This window comes from Ranitomeya imitator, chromosome 3, assembly GCF_032444005.1.
Source record: "Ranitomeya imitator isolate aRanImi1 chromosome 3, aRanImi1.pri, whole genome shotgun sequence".
NCBI lineage: Eukaryota > Metazoa > Chordata > Amphibia > Anura > Dendrobatidae > Ranitomeya > Ranitomeya imitator.
Window position 1 is genome coordinate 662,787,715 of NC_091284.1, and position 10,348 is coordinate 662,798,062.

At 42.2% G+C, this 10,348-nt stretch overlaps 1 long non-coding RNA gene across 1 annotated transcript; it reads left to right on the forward strand.

Annotated features, from left to right (window-relative positions):
• Positions 1–8,258: 8,258 nt before the first annotated feature.
• On the forward strand, positions 8,259–9,008 carry LOC138672251 (uncharacterized). Its single transcript, XR_011319669.1, has 3 exons — positions 8,259–8,465; positions 8,557–8,712; positions 8,817–9,008. It is a non-coding gene; the product is annotated as an uncharacterized lncRNA (long non-coding RNA).
• The last annotated feature ends 1,340 nt before the right edge of the window (positions 9,009–10,348 follow it).

The following is a 10,348-nucleotide window of genomic DNA, read 5'->3' on the forward strand; positions in this document are numbered from 1 at the left end:
CATTCGAAAAACTTTACCCCTCAAGGTGCTCAAAACTACATTCAAGAAATTTATTAACCCTTCAGGTGTTTCACAGTAATTTTTGGAATGTTTAAAAAAAAATTAACATTTAACTTTTTTTCACAAAATTTTTTACTTCAGATCCAATTTGTTTTATTTTACCAAGGGTAACAGGAGAAATTGGACCCCAAAAGTTGTTGTACAATTTGTCCTGAGTACGCCGATACCCTATATGTGGGGGTAAACCACTGTTTGGGTCAATGGCAGAGCTCAGAAGGGAAGGAGCGCCATTTGACTTCTCAATGCAAAATTGGCTGGAATTGTGATAGGATGCCATGTCGCATTTGGAGAGCCCTGATGTGCTTAAACAGAGGATACCCCCAAAAGTGACACCATTTTGGAAAGTAAACTCCCTAAGGAACTTATCTAGATGTGTGATTGTGAGGATAATGTATAATATAAGTTTTGTTTCTCTTGCCAGCACAGATAGGGTGGGCGTTGACCCCCCTTCGCTCTGTATTTTGCTTTCTGGAATGTGTGTGTGTGTAGAAGAGGTTTTATTGCTCTAGCTGTAAATTCCAGGGTCCGGGCAATTGCGCTGGTGTAGGCTCAAACCTCCCTCCAGCTAGAACTGGTATAGAATCTCTCTAAAGACAGGAAGTTCTTTGTTCTAATATTGTAAGATATTGGGCCAATGATTTTGGCTAGGAAAATAATAAGTCCATTTTGCCAATCTCCATCGGCGGATCTATCAGCCATTGTAAGCGCGAGCCTCTAATTCCAACAGGTAAAAAAGTACGGATTTCTCCGGAACTGTGTGTCCCAACTAGCCCGAATTTGGTACCAATAAAAAGCCAATTGTAAGAGATGCTAGTCTCTGCAGAAGAAATGACATCAATAGAATGTTTTGAACTTGGTAAATCTGCATGTTTCAGTGAACACATGCAGATTTACCTGCTTTCATTAGAACGCAGCGTTTGGACGCAGCGAACATACGCTGCATCTAGAGTGCTGCTGCATTTGTAATATGGGTAGATAGCCTAAGGCTATGTGCACATGTTTGGTAAATGGATACAGAAATTTCTGCACCATTTCTGCATCTCTTGACAGTTAAAACACAGCTGTAATAACACGTGCTTTTGATGTGTTTTTGCTTGCATTTTTGGTCTTTCGTTTTTGAGTGATTTGAGTGAAGTCAATTGTGAAAAATGCTGGCAAAAACACATGGAGAATTGACATGTTTGAGAATTTTCTGTACTAAATCTGCAAGTCAAAAATGCTCATCATGTGCATGACACTTCAAGTTCCTCATTCACTTTGCTGGCGTCAGGATTGCTTCAGGTGTTGCTAGCAAATCTGCATGGCAAAAAAAGCACCCAAAACACATCAAATCTGCAACGTGTGCACAACCCCTTACAGAAAATCTGCTCTATAATATGGTGCTCTTTCCCTTCTGAGCTTTCCGCTATGCCTGAAAAGTAGTTTTGATTACATGTAGGGTATTGGAGCAACAAAGAGAAATTGCACAATAAACTGTACAGTCCATTTTTTAACATTACCCCTTATAAAAGTGAAAACCCTAGGGCTAAAACAAAATTTTAGTGGTAAACACGTATACATTCTTCATCGGCCAATGGTATAAAGTTATATGACACACCTATGGTATGCTCACTGCACCCCTATCTGAATTCATTTAGGGCTGTAGTTTGTAAAATGGGGTAACTTGTGGGGGTTTTCTACTATTTAGGCACATCAGGGGCTCTTCGAATGTGACATAGCGTCCTCTATAATGTGGAAAATAAGTATTTGATACACTGCCAAAGCTTTCCCACCTGCAAAGAGTAGGGGTCTGTACTTCTTACCGTGAGTACACTTCAACTGTGAGAGACAGAGTACAATAGAAAAGCAGAACTTAATATTTGGTACATAAATCTTTGTTTGCAATTACACAGGTCAGACATTTCCTGTAGTTTTGACCATGTTTGCACAAATTGCCATAGGAATTTTGGCCCACTCCTCCATATAGGTCTTCTGAGGGAAGAAGGTTGTCTCCCAAAATCTCATGATATATGATTCCATCCATCCTCCCTTCAATACGGTGCAGTTGTCCTGTGACTGTCCTCTTGCAGAAAAGCACCCCCAAAGTACAGTATAATGTTTATCCCCACCATGCTTCATGGTTGGGACAGTGATTTTAGGGTTGCACTCGTTCTTCTTCTTCTTCTTCCAAACACGGTAAGTGGAGTTGATACAGAAAAGTTCTATTTTGGTCTCATCTGACCACATGACCTTCTCTCATGCCTCCTCTGAATCATCCAAATGGTTATTGGTGAACCTCAAACGGGCCTGGACACGTGCCTTGCAGTATTTTAATGCATGACTGTTTAGTGTGCTACTAACGGTAATATTTGAGACTGTGGTTCCAGATCTCTTAAGGTCATTGACCAGGTCCTCTGGAGTAGATATAGGCTGATTCCTGACCTTTCTCAGAATTATTCTTATGCCAGGAGGCGAGATCTTGCATGGAGCACAAAACAAGGAGGTTTGACAGTCATCTTGTGTTTCTTTTGTCTTGGCCATGGTGGAGATGTTAGAGTGTGATTGTGTGTGGACAGGTGTCACTTATACAGGTAACTAGTTCAAACAGTGCAATTAATACAGGTAATGAGTGCAGAGTAGGAGGACTTTTTAAAGAAAAACTAACAGGTATGTGAGAGTCAGAATTCTTGCTGGTTGATAGGTGATCAAATACTTATTTCATGCAATAAAATTAAATTTAACCAAAGATAAAAATGACAGACCTCTCCATTCTTTGTAGGTGGGAAAACTTGCAAAATAAGCAGTGTATCAAATACTTATTTTCCCATTGTATCTTTTGTAGCTAATTCTGTGCTCCAAAAGTCAAATGGTGCTCCGTCCCTTAAGAGCCATGTCGTGCACCCAAACAGTAGTTTTTCATCACATATGTGGCATCGGTGTACTGCACTGAAATTGCACAACAAATTATACAGTCAGTTATCTTTTGTTACTCTTGTAAAAATGAAATATTTAGGGCTAAAGCAACATTTTTACCTAATTTTTTTATTTTCATGCCTCAATGTTAAAAAATTCTATGAGGCACCTGTGGGTTCAAGGTTCTCACTACACCTGTAGATAACTGATAAACATAGTCTATTGTGAAAAAAGGTGCCACAAAAGACACAAAGAAGTGAAGTAGAGCAAAAGGAGTTCAATATAAAAAAATATAATTTTTATTTATACAAGGTAAAAAAATTCAACAATAAAACAGACAGGGAGGGGTATGGGACCTCCAAAAAAGGGGCGAGGATAACCAGCGTCATATATAACACTCAATAATGATGAAAAAACAGTCTAATATTAAAAGTGGTAATAAACCCAGTAAAGTAATTTATTGAAAAAGCTTTTGAAGAAGGCATTGTCACTAAAAAAGGTGGAGACTATTCATAACCTTCATCCTAAACTTCCGACCCTGTATCTAATTCCTAAATTACACAAAGACCCACCTGTCTGGCCTATCATCTCTGGCAATGGAAGTTTATGTGAAGTCATTTCCAACTTCATTGATTTAGTTTTTAAGCCACTGGTACTCATTTTTCCATCTTATATCCAGGATACCACTGCTTCCCTTCAAAAGTTGAATCATCTCTGCTTAGATGAGCACATGATAATGGTTACAGCTGACAGAGGCCTTATATACCTCTATCAGACACAAAGATAGTCTCAAAGCGGCAGCATGGTACCTTCAAACAAGTAATCTGGAACCTGCAATATCTGATCTACAGTAGTTCTCACCCTTTTAAATTATATTTTGAGACATAATGTCTTTACTTTCAACAAACAAATCTATCGGCAGACCCAAGTTACTGCCATGGGGGCCTCGTGTGCCCCCTCTTATGCCAACCTCTTCTTGGGGGCATGGGAGAGAGAAATATTTCATGGAGACACTTTGGCAGAAATGCATCTAGTACAAGGGTGGATGAGATATATTGATGACGTGTAGTTTGTGTGGGTAGGAACAATAGTGACTAAATTGAATAACAACAATCTTAACATTACCCTTACTTATAAGTTTGGAAGGGAACTTGACTTTCTAGACCTTAAAATCAAGGCCTCAAGAGAAGGTGTAGTCAGCACAAATTTGTACAGAAAGCCCACGGCTACTAATTCCTTACTACATGCCATTTCATCACACCCCTCCACAACTATCAAGGCCATACCAATAGGCCAATTTCTAAGAGCCAGATGAATCTGCTGGGAAAATCTAGATTTTGAATATCAGTAGGCAGATTTAACAAAAAGATTCCTCAATCGAGGTTACAGTAAACGCTGTATAAAAAATGGATATAGAACAGCAAAAAAAGCATCTAGAGAACATCTTCTGTATTCCATACCCAATAAACGTAAAGAAAAAAACAATGATCAGGTCAGGTTTATTTCTACTTTCAACAATCAGTGGGAGGACATGAAATCAACTTTTAAAAAACATTGGAAGATACTTATGACCAACCCCATATTACAAAAAATTCTTCCTCCATTTCCCTCTTTAGTGGCTAAAAGAAGCTGCAACCTTAGGGATTTATTGGTACACAGTCATTATGACCCGGCCTCACAATCTGGATGTAGACCGCTACAAAATGGTTTCTTTCCATGCGGACTCTGCAAAGCTTGTATATGTATGAAAAAGGCATGTTCTTTCACGAACATGGATGGTTCAAAAAAAAAATTGACATTAGAAAGCATTTAACTTGTTCTTCCCAGGGAATAATATATATAATATATCATGTCACATGACCCATGTGACATGGCATTTGCTATCTATTCCAGCCAATTTTGCACTCCAAAAGTCAAATAGTGCTCCTTCCATTCTGAGCTCTGCATGCACCGAAACAGTATTTTTCCACCACATATGGGGTATTGTACTCAGGAGAAATTGCACAACAAATGCAAAATTTAACCCCTTAGTGACAGAGCCAATTTGGTACTTAATGACCAGGCCAATTTTTGCAATTCTGACCACTGTCACTTTATGAGGTTATAACTCTGGAACGCTTCAACGGATCCCGCTGATTCTGAGATTGTTTTTTCGTGACATATTGTACTTCATTTTAGTGGTAACATTTCTTCGATATTACTTGCGATTATTTATGAAAAAAACGGAAATATGGCGAAAATTTTAAAAATTTTGCAATTTTCAAACTTTGTATTTTTATGCCCTTAAATCAGAGAGATATGTCACGAAAAATAGTTAATAAATAACATTTCCCACATGTCTACTTTACATCAGCACAATTTTGGAAACAAAATTTTTTTTTGTAAGGCTACTTTCACACTAGCGTTAACTGCAATATGTTAAAATGCGTCGTTTTGCCGAAAAAACGCATGCAGCAAAATATTTTGCTGCATGCGTTTTTTTCCCATAGACTTGTATTGGCGACGCATTGCGACGGATTTGCATTCGTCGGTATACGTCTTTCGACGGATGCGTCGAAAAGAGGCGACACATCGTCTGGAAAAACGTAGATTGTAACGTTTTTTGGCTCCGACAATAAAACGTGTCTCGGCGCATCTGTCGGCATGCGTCTTTTGCTACAATGAAAGTCTATGAGCGACGGATGCGTCGAGACACGTCGTACGACGCAATGCAGCGCTGCAATACGTTTTTTTCTACTGAGCATGCTCAGAAACAGGATTTTTTATCTAATTGGCCAGACATCCCCAAATCTTTGTAAACCTGGTCTGGGCCTTCAACCCCCACATATGCCAGCAAGACCCAGAGACAAGAAGAGAAGCCTCCAGCCAGCCGGACACCAAGAGCCCAGCCTGGACACCAAGAGCCCTGCTGGACACCAAGAGCCCAGCCTGGACCCCAAGAGCCCAGCCGGACACCAAGAGCCCAGCCTGGACCCCAATAGCCCAGCCGGACACCAAGACCCCAGCCTGGCCGCAAGGACCAGACACACTACAACAGTGTGAGTATATTGCCATTTGTGTGTGTGTGTGTGTGTGTGTGCGCATTTGTGTATGACGTACTGACTACAGCAAGAGCTTTTAAAACCTGAATCCAACCTAAGGCCTGCCGTCGTCCTGCAACAGCCAGTGCCCTGCTACAGTCCAGATCCACCGTGAGGCCTGCCACTGTGAAGATATCAAGCTCCAGCCGGAGGACTGATGGCCGTGTGTGTGTGTGTGTGTGTGTGTGTATTTTTGTACTGCTGTGTGCTTTTGTATGTATGTGTTCACGTGCCTGCACCTTATTATGCCTTCGTCAATATTATGCCTTTTCATGTGTTATGCTTGCGTTATGACTCTGCTTGCAGGTATGTTTGTGTGCGTCTTGTTGGTTGCATGTGCATTTGTCAATGCCATACTGGTTAATGTTGATTTTTGATGTATTTACTAAAGGTACCGTCACACTTCGCGACGCTGCAGCAATACCGACAACGATCCGGATCACTGCAGCGTCGCTGTTTGGTCGCTGGAGAGCTGTCACACAGACAGCTCTCCAGCGACCAACGATGCCAGTAACCAGGGTAAACATCGGGTTACTAAGTGCATAGCCGCGCTTAGTAACCCGATGTTTACCCTAGTTACCAGCGAACACATCGCTTAATCGGCGTCACACTCAGCGATGTCTACAGAAAGTCCAGCAACGAAATAAAGTTCTGGACTTTCTGCAGCGACCAATGACATCACAGCAGGATTCTGATCGCTGCTGTGTGTCAAACTGAACGATATCGCTAGCCAGGACGCTGCAACGTCACGGATCGCTAGCGATATCGTTCAGTGTGACGGTACCTTTAGTATAGTGGTTTGTGCAGCATGTGTGTTTTTTTTTTTTTTTTAAATCGGATGTATTATTGCAAAGCCTAGTGGTCTGCAGCTTGTGGTTATAATGTTGTTTTTTTTAATTTACTGTTTAAACCATTCCCAGTTGATGTACTTGTATTTAAAATAAAGAGCATTTCTGCTCCATTATGATTTAAAAAAAAATAAAAAATTAATAAATAAAATGTTTATTAACAAATTGTCCGTAGTATAATTTCATAAAGGTAAATTTAAAACAGGTGTATGTACCAATGGTTACACATGCAATACAGAGTTGGTTGAGGGGTCATTTTTTAATAAAGGTTATCCTTTGAAAGGTTATTTCGGGGAGGTAATTTTTTTTTTTTTTAAACTTAAAAATATTTTTAAAGGTGTCTCACATTTTACCTTTTTTTTTGGGACATGGAAAAGAATGGTATAACGTGCACCTGTTTTTGGGTTTGGGTGTTCACCTATTTTTCTCATTTTAACAGGGTGTTTATTGGTAAACATTACCTATTTCTGCGGTGGTCTAACTATCAATCCATTATACTTATTATATTGCAGATAGAGTAGGGACCACACCGACCGGCAGAAGCCACCAGTACCACAGCCACTAGCCATAGCCACCTGGACCGCATCCAGAAATTCTGAAAAGTAAGTTTTGAAGACCCCAAATCTGCTACTTCAATGTGTAGAGCAGATTGCAAGTGTCTTTTAACTTACAGACCTACCAGGACCACAGCCACCTCGACCACAGCCACCTGGACCACAGCCACCTGGACCACAGCCACCTTGACCGCATCCAGAAATTCTGAAAAGTAAGTTTTGAAGACCCCAAATCTGCTACTTCAATGTGTAGAGCAGATTGCAAGTGTCTTTTAACTTACAGACCTATCAGGACCACAGCCACCTGGACCACAGCCACCTGGACCACAGCCACACAATGTCGTCTTCCGGCAGCCCTCCTCCACAGCAACAGCGCGTATCGGTAAGTAAAAAAATTTTTTTTTTTCTTTTTAAATTTACATCATTTTTATTCACTACATGCATTTATTATGTTTAAACAGGAATCAGAATCCGATGAGGAGCTGTCGGAAGGGACCGAGACGGGTGGAGACATCCAAGTGGAGGAGGAACCAAGTGTAAGTAGTGGCGAAACACTTGCTTCACACATCACACTGCACCGTACACAAAACAGAATTTCATATATAACGTAACACACAAAACATATACATACATTAAAGCTAATTTTTTTTATCCTTTATTTCAGTCCAGCACAGCATGAAGGTTCTCCCAGGCACTCCCAGAGTCGGCAGACTCTGCACCGCGGTCGGCCATCAGTGAGTTGTTTTTTTGTAGGGGCTTCAATTGTTAATTTTTTTGTTTCAGTCTACTAATTTTTCTTTCTTTCTTTTTTTTTTTTTCTCACAGGCTTCACAGTGTGCTCCCGCATATGATTCAGACATTGATATCGAAGCCCTCATCGAGGAGGTTCGTGAGCGGGAGCCACTGTGGAACATGGCTGACCGCAGGCATGCTGATACCAGTGTCACCCGTCGGCTCTGGTTGGAAGTATGCCGGAACATCTTTGCGAGGTGGGAGGACCTTCTTCCACAGCAGCAGAGCAAACTATGTAAGTATTCACTTTTCAGTGATGTTTAGAGCTGAATGTAATGTCTTGCATTTACCAATAATTTTTTTTTTCTTCATTCCTGTCTTCACAGGCAGCAAGGTTAGGAAGCGGTGGCGGTCACTGAGGGATCGCTTTAAGAGGGAATTCAACGAGGAGATGCAGGCCCCGAGTGGCTCAGCAGGAAGGAAGAAGAGGAGGTATAGATACGGCCCTGCCCTCTCCTTCCTGAGGCAAACCATGCTGAGTAGAGTGTAAGTATTCAACATCACAGTAAGAACCTGTCTAATCACAAAACTTTTGTTTCAGTCCGGGCTTTTTCATATCAATATATTAATTTATTTTTTTTCTTTCACAGCACCTACTCCAGCCACCGTGCGCCTGCATCTACCTCTGCGCCCTCTGAAGCGATCCCTCCTGAGTCCGCCACCGGGGACCACGTCGGTAGGCCCCACACCTCTCACCCCTCTGTCCCCTCCACTTCATCCACCTCTACCAGTGGAGCGCAGCCTTCCTTATTCGCATCTGATGGTCAACAGATAGCGTTCCCTTTACCCCACCCCTCAGACCCTGCCACCTCTACACCACCGTTAGGTTTGTGGCGGCAGCGTCAGAGGGGTCAGGAAAGGAGCTATGCTCCTGAGTTCTTGCATCTAAATGCAGGCTTCCAAAATTCATTTAAAATTTTGGGAGAACAAGTGACTGCTGGTTTCAGCATGGTGCAATCTCGCATGAGTGAAAACCACCATGAAATCAGCAGTCGCTTGGATAGGCTGCATTTAGATGTAAGTTAAGCTCCAGCAAATCTTTTTTTTCAGTCCATGCTCAGGAGCATGGAGAAGCTTTCTTTTGATCAGCAGATGCGGGTAATGAATAGCTGCCATAACGCTCTTCTGCAGGTCATCAATGAACCACAATCTACCCCCACACCTCCCCACACATCCCAGTCCCAATTTCAACACCATGCCCCACAATATCACCGCCAGTCCCAATATCCACATCAGTCCCAATATCCACATCAGTACCAATACCCAACCCGGCCCACAACCCAAATGTATTCACCCGTGTTTTCTTCGTCTTTGCCCAGCTTTCCTTCCCCAGGAAGTTTTCCACCTACCCCAACACAACCCCCCTCTGGTCAGCCTCCTGTTTTCCACCCCCCTTCCACTGCAGACCAAACAGGTAGGGTTTCCCCAATCCCACCTACCGACGTGGTCCAACCTTCCAGCCCCTCCTCCCATAGTTATTCCACCCGACACTACCAAGACCTGTGAAACTTACTTAAAAATTCTTTTGTTGCCAAAAAAAAAAAGTTTTTGAAAATTATCAAAATCAAAAAATTTTGGGAAAATTTCCCCCAAAAAATTATATTTTTGAAATAAAAATTTTTCTGGTTTACAATCTACTGTGTGTGTGTTGATTCATTAAAGGGAACCTGTCACCCCGTTTTTTCAGATTGAGCTATAAATACTGTTAAATAGGGCCTGCGCTGTGCGTTACTATAGTGTATGTAGTGTACCCTGATTCCCCATGTATGCTGAGAAATACATTACCAAAGTCGCCGTTTTCGCCTGTCAATCAGGCTGGTCTGGTCAGGTGGGCGTGTTCACAGCGCTCTTTTCTTCTCCAGCTTTCCGTTGGTGGCGTAGTGGTGTGCGCATGTCCAAGGTCCGAATTCCCTGCGCCCACGTGAAGACACAGCGCGCGATCTGCGCTGTAATCCCTTGCATCGGTGGGGGCGGCCATCTTCCTGGGGCCGCGCGTGCGCAGATGGAGTGCTCTGCTGCACGGGGCTTCAGGAAAATGGCCGCGGGATGCCGCGCGTGCGCATTAGAGATCGCGGCGGCCATTTTTCCAAAGCCGAGATGCAAACTCGGCTTTGGGAAAATG